The sequence below is a fragment of the Belonocnema kinseyi genome, chromosome 7 (genome assembly GCF_010883055.1).
Source record: "Belonocnema kinseyi isolate 2016_QV_RU_SX_M_011 chromosome 7, B_treatae_v1, whole genome shotgun sequence".
Lineage (NCBI taxonomy): Eukaryota > Metazoa > Arthropoda > Insecta > Hymenoptera > Cynipidae > Belonocnema > Belonocnema kinseyi.
Window position 1 is genome coordinate 133,635,143 of NC_046663.1, and position 9,365 is coordinate 133,644,507.

General features: G+C 31.0%; 1 long non-coding RNA gene across 1 annotated transcript in view; it reads right to left on the reverse strand.

Annotated features, from left to right (window-relative positions):
- LOC117177312 overlaps positions 1-9,365 on the reverse strand; it is a 100,057-nt gene that overhangs the window by 3,270 nt on the left and 87,422 nt on the right. The window lies entirely within an intron of this gene.

A 9,365-nucleotide genomic window follows, 5' to 3' on the forward strand; every position in this document is an offset into this window, starting at 1 on the left:
TCTTGCCTACGACAATAATTGTATAAAAAAGTTAATAAAGAAACACCGAATTGCCTAACAGCAATTCGGTTACTTTTTAAAAATATCAAAACGTTCTTTTGCGCATAACGATTATAGCAAAAAGTTTTTTGTTCTTATCATAAAATTTTACCAAGTTTCTCTGACGTGCAGAACATCACGATATCCATCTATACTTACATTAAGTACCCTATGAGTATTAGCTTCTAGAAAATTAAAAGTCAAACGCCTATATATGTTACACTCACACAGAGGTATACTAGGTATATTAGTAATTGAAATAATAAATAACATTAAACTTATTTAAGTAAACTCTTGTGCGAGAGTTTAGGCTTGGTTGCGGTGTATGTGGCGCCGTGTTCGAGATTGAGCAGGAACTTTTCATTAGTATATTACGAGTTTCCTTTAGTGAAAATATTTTCTAATTTTCTCTACTTCTACCAAAGGGTCCTAGATACGGCATGAGATTAGTTGCACCACATACCGGTAGTTAGCGCGGCGGGCAAGTTTGTGGTCCTGCATATATATATTGCTTTTAGTTCGGCCACATACTTGTAGAGGCGCGACATGTACCGATTGGTTCCACCACATGTTTGTAGAGGCGCGACAGACAGCTATATATTTGGTCGCGCCAAATTATAGTGCATTTGAAATTTAAAATGGTAATAATCTAATTTTACTTTATAAGTGAATGGAAAAATCATTTTAATTGAGTAGAAAAGGTCTTGAAGGAATTCAAAAACTCTAAAGACTTTTTGAAATCAAAATTATGCCCAAAAATGTAGCAAAGATGTTTGTATAAAATAGTAATAACAAATTTGAATTAAAAAGTTAATTTTTTATTTAAGTTATAATTTTTTTGGAAATTAGTAGAAAAGTGAATTTGAAGATACAGTTAAGTTTTATTTAAATTTAAATAAACTAAAAAAGCTGTCTGGTTAAATCAACCAGAATTGTGGTTGAATATGTCCTTACTATTCTTTTCTGGTTGAAGAAATAAAAATTCTGAAAAGAAATTTCCTTATAAAAACTTATAAAAAATTTTGTTTCCTAAATTTCCTTGTAGACCTAGACAAATGTCTTCTGAAATGTTGCATTTTTTAAATATTAGTGAATTAAGTAGTATATGAGTTTTTTAACAGCTGTAAAGTGTAAGAAGCATTTTCGAAAGTCAAAGAAAATTACGGCTTGCTTCTACAGTTTAGCTTAGGCCATGTTATAAATATGAACCATTTTTTCAAATTGAAATAAGAAGTAACTCAATCTTACAAAAAAAGTTTGCCTAATTTTTTTTTATTATCATTTAATACTAAAACTTGACATAAAAATTGCCATAATTTTCGTCTTTTTGTTGTTTCAATACAGGAGCTAATTTCATTTTTTAAACCGCAACCATGAAAAATAATATAAACCAATGCTATAAATTCACAGAACTATTATGTACTTCAATAGTCTATATTTTTTAAAAGAATTTGATGCTGTTTTTATTTTATTTTTAATAAATATATAAGTTTCCTTAGTTTTTTATTTAGTTTCCTTTAACTATTTCCTTTATTTCTTTATTTTGTATTTTTTGAGAAAAATAAGTTGAAACTTTAAAATGTTCTCCACCGGTCATGTATAGAAAACTATACTTTCCAGCTGGTCGATTAAGCTTTTGGTTGCATTACTTGTTTAACTGTTTGCATATTTAATTCCATTAAAAAATTTTGATTTTGCTAAAATAATTATTTTAAATTCTTTCCTTTAATAAAAAACTTGATTTTTTAAATTTGTTCGTAAATAAATTTATCTTCTAATAATTTAAATATTGGATTAACTTTCAGTTTCTTTTATAAAATTTTAAAAGCTTTTGCATTATAAATTAATTACCTCATTAACAACAAAGGTTTTTTAAAGAAAAATAATAACAATCATGCAAAAACCCCCACTTTTTTATTTGAAAAAGATATTAACAATGTTTATTTCTTGCATAATTAAAAAAAAATTAGGAAGGAGTTTCATATTTGAATAAAATTATGAATCGAACCAAAAAATACATGATCTGGCACTTTTTTGTCAGACTTAATTTTTCAAAAATTATATACTCCTTTTCAAAGATCTTGATTGAAAACCGAAGTTTAATTCCGCTCTATTGTATTACTCACAACTTTCTTCTAACTGCAATTCATAACACAGTAGACAATTAGACTTAATGTAAAAGTTACAATGAACATGACAAGTCAAAACTGTTATCTAGGTACTGGAAGTTAAAGTGAATATTTATTTCTGACAACATTAAAACTTCCATTTTAATATTGAGTTTATTAAATTAAAAAGGAAGATATGTTAAAATTATGCATGCCTAGCGTTATAATGCTTAAAGCTTCTTGTTCTTCAAAAATCAATATATTCCAATTAAGATTTTTTTCTTACTTCTTAAATCTTGTAAACAAAAACAAATGTTTTCATGTAATAAATATGTGAAGAAATTTTGTTATCAAATAATTTTTTTCAATGTGATAAGCCGTGATTATTTCTGCCGTCTTGGAGAAAAAAGTTACTTTCTAAAGGTTGACGTAAGGGTCATTTTCGCGTTGCAGTGTATACGTAAAGAAGACTCACGTCAAAACGAAGATAGTGAGTTTCTTCACGCAAACAGCAGATTTCGCTTAACTCATTTTTCCCTCTCGATGAATTGTTCACCTTGGCGCGCGGAGTATTTCCTAAATTAATTTTTTTACGCAAAAAAAAGTCGTGTCTACTAAAATGTAACATTTTTTTCTCGATGACTCAAATTTAAGAAAAATGTTTGAAAGTGTAACATTAAAAATGTAAAGCATTGAACAAATTCTAAATTTAAGAATCAAATCCTAAACAATTAAAAATTTTAGCATTGAAATTCAATTTGGTTTTTAATATAAGGGTTTAATATCGTAAAATTGACAACTGTAAGCCATCTAACTTGATTAGGCTTAAATTAATGGCCTGCAAACTCTGATAATACCCAAATACAAACATTTAGAATTCTGCATTTCAATTTTCAATTCAAAACTTTAAAATTAAATAATATAAATTTATCAGATTATACTTAAGGCATATTCAAAATTTAAAAAATATTAATGCTTGTATTTTTACATTCTCATCATTTATGATTGAGAAAGTATTAGAATTGTCGGAAACTTGACATCACAGTTTTTCAACGGATCTCCACGTTTCGAGACCCCCTGAATCCAAAAGTCAGATTTTCACGATAGCGTCTGTCTGTCCGTCCGTCCGGCCGGGCGTCCGGCCGGGCTTCCGTCCGTAAACACGATAACTCTCGAAAAAATGAACGAATCAAATTCATCTTTGACACACTTTTTTTAGGTCCTAAAAGAAAGGACAAGTTCGTGAACCAGCCATTTTTGATACAAATTCAAAAAGTGAGCGCATTTTGGAAATTTTTGAGACAACTTTTTTCTGAATTTAAAAATTCTATGTAAGGATATTCATAGTATTCAAAAGAATAAACAATTTATCTGCATTACTTTTTTCGATAAAAAGAAAATTCTCAGAGTTATAGCGTTTTCAAAAATTTTTTAATGAACCGAAAATAAAAATTTGAAGTCGAAAAATGCACGATATGAAAAAAAGTCAAAAAAAGAAAAACATTTCTTTTTGAAAGCCCTACAAGATTATCATAACCAATTTTTGGATTTTCTTCAAAAATCTAAAATTCAAATTTTGATTGCACAAAAAATAATCGAGAAAAAATCCATTTTGTGGACAAACTATGTAGGATACGAAAAAAGATTTGTTTTATTTGTGAAAAATAACGTTGAAAACAATAAAATAAAAAAAATGTGTGGAAAAACGACGAACGTTACAAGAAAAAAATCCAACAAAACCTGTTTAATAATGTCTGTCGGAAATCGAGCGCGCAGCGCGAGTGTCACGATGAGAATGTGTACCTCAAAGTCTACAGAGATTTGAGAAACTTAATATTTGACTATACTTAATTAAGTAGACAATTCAGAATATTAAGACGCATGTAAAAACTGCCATCTAAAAGAGATCTTTCTGATAAAGTTTTTTTCAAGCATACCAAATGCAAAGAATAAATATCCGAGCGCGAATCGCGAGAGTCGACCGCCACGCGCCGTAGGCGCGCTCAAACTTGCGAGCGAAACGAGCCGCGCGCGACGAGAATCTGCCCGCGAGGCAGGCGGATTTTTAATTTATCAACTCTATGAAAAAATTTCAAATAATACAATTCTTAAAATTTCTGTTTATAAAATTACTGAATTTGAATGTTTTAAACTGAAAATATATTAAAACCTTTCAATTTAAAATTCCTCTCCTTATAAAAAGTTTTAGATTTCAAAGGCATTACATTAAATTTACATTAATTAATACATTAATACATTTACATCAATACATTTGCATTAATTCCAATTTTTCACGAGGCTTGAAATCGAATAATCTGCTTATTGCAGCTTTAGATTATTTATATCCTAAAGCTGAAAAAAATGTATTGCCGAATCATAAGTGATTTCATTTAAAACGTTTAAAATTAAATAATTTGAATTCACAGGTTATACTCGAAGAATATTCGAAATTTTACAAATACTGAAATTTTGAATTTTAAATTTATAAACTAGTTTCATTCAATAATTATTATTTTATTCTTACGCTTCTAAAAGAAAATAATTACACTGTAATTTTAATTGTTTTCATTTAAATTTCTCTTTTTAAATTTTTAATTTTAATTTCAAAGACTTTGAAATTATAATCCAATTTTCGAAACTGAATAATTTTGAATGGAATAATTATTTAATTGCTAACATACTTCTAATTTGAAATAAAATTGTGGGATAGTAAAGTATTTCCATGAAAAATAGTTATGCAGAAGTTTAAACGCTTCCTTTTATATTTTGACATTGTCGACTTCTGAAAAGTTTCAAACCAAAAACTTTAGAACTATGAGTCCTAATTACATATATCTGTATTCAATTCAATCAAATTTAAAATTTAACGACAGTTTCATTTTTATTGAACTAAATTGTACTTAAATTTAACACCATTTAACACCATTCAACATCCACAATTTTAACTGAAATTTACTTAAATTCAACTAAATTTTACTTAGATTTTGAATTTAACTGACATGTATTTACTTTTTGAAATGATCTAAATTGTATTTAACCTTTAAATTTCGTATTACAAAATAATTTTTAAAATTGCACTACAATGAATCTTAAAGTACGAATAGAATTGTTTTAAAACTTATTTACTTAGTAACTAGAAAATTTCTCTTTGAAAAGAAACCAGACGAGAAATTAATTTATCTAAACTTTATTTAATTCTTAAATTCACCTAAATTTCATTTAAGTATTGAATTTAGCTAAATTTTATTTAATTTGGAATTTAAATAAATTTTATTAATTTTTTTAATTTATCTTAATTTCATTTAAATTTTAAGTTTAGTTTTTAAAAATAATTTCAGAAATTTAACTAAAATTCTAAAGTACGAAAAGATTTTTTTTACATTTATTGTCTCGAAAATTTAAAATAATAATAAATAAAATATTTGTAGGCTCTCTTTAATTTGAATATAATTAGGTAAATCAGTGTGTATAACATTTTTAGCGTACAGGCCGTACAGAGCCAGCCAACCGACTCAACTATAGCAAAGATTGCTATAGTGATGCCGAAGGCGAATGCGAGAACGAGAAACAGAAAATCACGTTCGGTTTCGAATTCAACAACTTTCGGTGTGTGCCCCGACCCCACCTCGCCCGCTGACGTGCTAGGAGGAACGGTTTTCATAGAAATGGTGAAAAGTTGAAGAGGGCAGCACCTCGATATAGTCGAAAATGTAGTTAGATATATATATCGGCCGTCCCCACCACTGACCCATGCCGTATCTAATATCGCCGCAAAAAATCAAGACCCCTCACTTTAGAAGGCAGTAACTCCGCAGAAAAAAATGTGAAGAGGTTCGCATAAGAACCACACGAACCCGCTAAGTTTTCTTAATGAAATGGTGTTTCTCTAATTTGCGTAAAAAAATGTCGTTCCGAGCTAATTAGCAAAATACAAGTAAAAATGCGGTCGCGAGGCCCATTGTTGAGACACGTTAACTTTCATATGACCCCAGAGCTAAGAATATGTTGGAAATTTTTTTTGAAAATTCTGGGGTATCCTACAACATGTTCAGAATCCAGAAGAGATCTTAAATTTTAAAATATTTAAAAATGTCAGTTTTGCAAGGATTTTTGTTGAATGTTTTTATTTAGGGATTGAATAGAGCTATCGCGCTGTTTAATGGCTTAAAATGTGTAGTAATGTACCTTGATTTATATTTCGACCACAAAACTGAATAAAAATTTTATTTTCGCGATTAAAGTCGCTCAGAATAATTCGGAGTTTAGTGAGGCGAGGCGCGTGGCACAGGCGTAGAAAAAAGTGTAGAAAAAAAAGGTCCGTCATATTTCTCAGCGACAGGCATCCGTTTTCTCCAGATTTTCCCACAGCTGCTGCTCGCTCAGCAGGGTCGTTTTAAAGCTTTGAAGCTTTTAGGCTGTTAATTCGCTATTGCAATGCGTGAACGATTTGTTTATATGAGCTATTCCATGTGCGCATTTGTGCGTATTCATCTGCCTTGGTTGTAAATGAACTACTTTGTTAAATATTCAACTGATTACTACAAAATTTGTCTTTTAGCTTGACAGTTCCATTATTTGGTTCGCCTCAAAGCTTTGAGACGGCTCTGCTGAGCGAATAGCAGCTGTGGGAAAATCTGAAGAAAACGACTGCCTGCCGCTGAGAAATATGACGGACCTTTTTTTTTACACTTTTTTCTACGCCTGTGCCACGCGCCTCGCCTTATTAAACTCCCAATTATTCTGAGCGACTTTAATCGCGAAATAAAATTTTTTATTCAGTTTTGTGGTCGAAATATAAATCAGGGTACATTACTACACATTTTAAGGCATTAATATTATTAATATTTTTAAATTTTAAGGTCTCTACTGGATTCTGAACATGTTGTAGGACGCTCCAGAATTTTTAAAAATTTTTTCCAACATATTTTTAGCTCTGGGGTCATGTGAAAGTTAACGTGTCTCAACAATGGGCCTCGCGACCGCATTTTTACTTGTATTTTGCTAATTAGCTCGTGACGACATTTTTTACGCAAATTAGAGAAACACTATTTCATTAAGAAAACTTAGCGGGTTCGTGTGGTTCTTATGCGAACCTCTTCACATTTTTTTTCTGCGGAGTTATTGCCTTCTAAAGTGAGGGGTCTTGATTTTTTGCGGCGATATTAGGACCTAATATATTTGCTTCTACTACTTGTTCAACTGTGAATCCCTGGAACCTCATTCTGGTATCTCAGTGATAAATCGAAATACTATTTAGTGTCAAATAATTATTCTTGAATCTAAAAAATGGATAAGTCGAATGATTCAAATGAGTAAAATAAGTATTGCCATAAATATAAAATGATCTACATGCCCAAGAGGTAGTATACTATTGTGGTCAATGTTTGAACCATGGGTTTGCCGTCCTTGACTGGGTGAAGCAGTAAGTGACTCAACTAAAAAAGTGTTACTGAATATAGCGGTTATGCCGAATGATAGACTCGACCAATCATGCAGCGCTCCACACAGCAAAGAAATGCACCTCCAGCCGTCTGGTACGCGCATGTTATCGATATGACTTGGCATTTCTCGAGTGACAACGGCCATTATTGTGTACTGGTGTTTGTGTTAGAAATAATTGAAGCCTGGATCCAATAAGCTGTGGATATAATATCTTTCGTTTGAAAGTGGGGCTGGCCCTTTGTCACTTAGATTTTTCTTAAAGCGACGCTATACATTAACGTAATGATGATTACGAGTCTACCCGCATATAGATGCGATGCATTATATCCCATCATATTTGCAGCCCGCCCTACCGAAAAAATCTTTGAGTATATACTAAAAATTCTTTAGGTCAAAAAAGCTCAAAGAAATTCTCCGCAGGCACTCAGGTAGATATTTTTAAAAGTCCAGGAAGCTCGTTTAAATGATCTGAAGGCTTTAAAATATCCTTTCCGAAATTGAAATAAGAATACGATCATAAATAACAAGCAGAGAGGCTATCTCAATAGAGTAGCCGACACTCAAGGGTCCTTTGTTAAGCTTACGGATTAAAGTTTAGAAGTAGATTTTTTTAATTTTCATAGTTAACGCCCTAGAACATAATAATTCGGAATCTATGGGTTTCGATGACTTCAGATATCTAACTTTTTTTTTAATGCTTAAAATTGGAATTAATAGAACGTTTCTCGTAAATGGAATGAGATACGCCAAAAAAGACAACATTTTTTAATTCAACTAGAAAATTGTATATCAGTATATAAGTTATAATTATAAATAAGTATAATGAGAAAATTCATCAATTAAAAAAAGTGTTAATAATTTGAAGAGAAATTTAAAAGGGGAGAACGGATTAGCCACGACCAACTACTGTAAATAACTCGCCTGCCCGGTACGTGACGAATACAAAAGGTATGTTATATTACCGTCGCACCACTCTTAAAAGGACCACTAAAAGGATCTTGAAAAGGACCCAATTCTCTCAAACTATCTCCGAGACTATTTTGTTTCAAATCGACTTTGTTTATAGACTCAGATGGGCCAGGCTATTTCGCTAAAGAAAACTCAGAGATTTCTTTCGGTAGGGCGGCTCTCATTTATTGGTGTGAGGGTAAAGTGAGGGTTTAAAAGATAATTTTGTAAAGATTAGCACCAAAGTCTTGAATGATAAGTGTCATGCCTAACAGGCACTGAGTAATCTGTGATCCGCGCTGATTAAACCAGTGATGGAATTCCAGTGACTGAACCAGTCAAATATCACTGCTTGTCCGTGAAACACTTCTAGCTGTTTCAACAAGTGAAATGATACTACTTAATTTTAAAAGAGTGTATTTGGAAGTTCGACTTTCAAAATAGGATTCCTTGTGATATAATTTGTTCTATTTTTGTAATACATTCTACAGTTATTCAAATCACTTTATGCGCAGATTATTATAAAAACTGTTTTCAATTTAAAAAAGATTAATAAGCCGAATGCTTTAAATGTGTCCATTAATAAATATAAAATGCTTCACATGTCCAAGTGACAGCTTACTAATCAAGTTTTTGGACAAAAGAATTATTTCCTTTAACCATGTCATAGCCGAGTTTTTTGTGCATGCATAAAATGCTTCATACCGTTATAGTAAATAAATGCAACAATATTTATACGAGGGTGGATTGATAAGTTTCCGGCCTGACCAAGAGATGGCGCCACTAGGCCTACCTTGAGGTGGCGTTCTATAGTACCATCCTTAGATA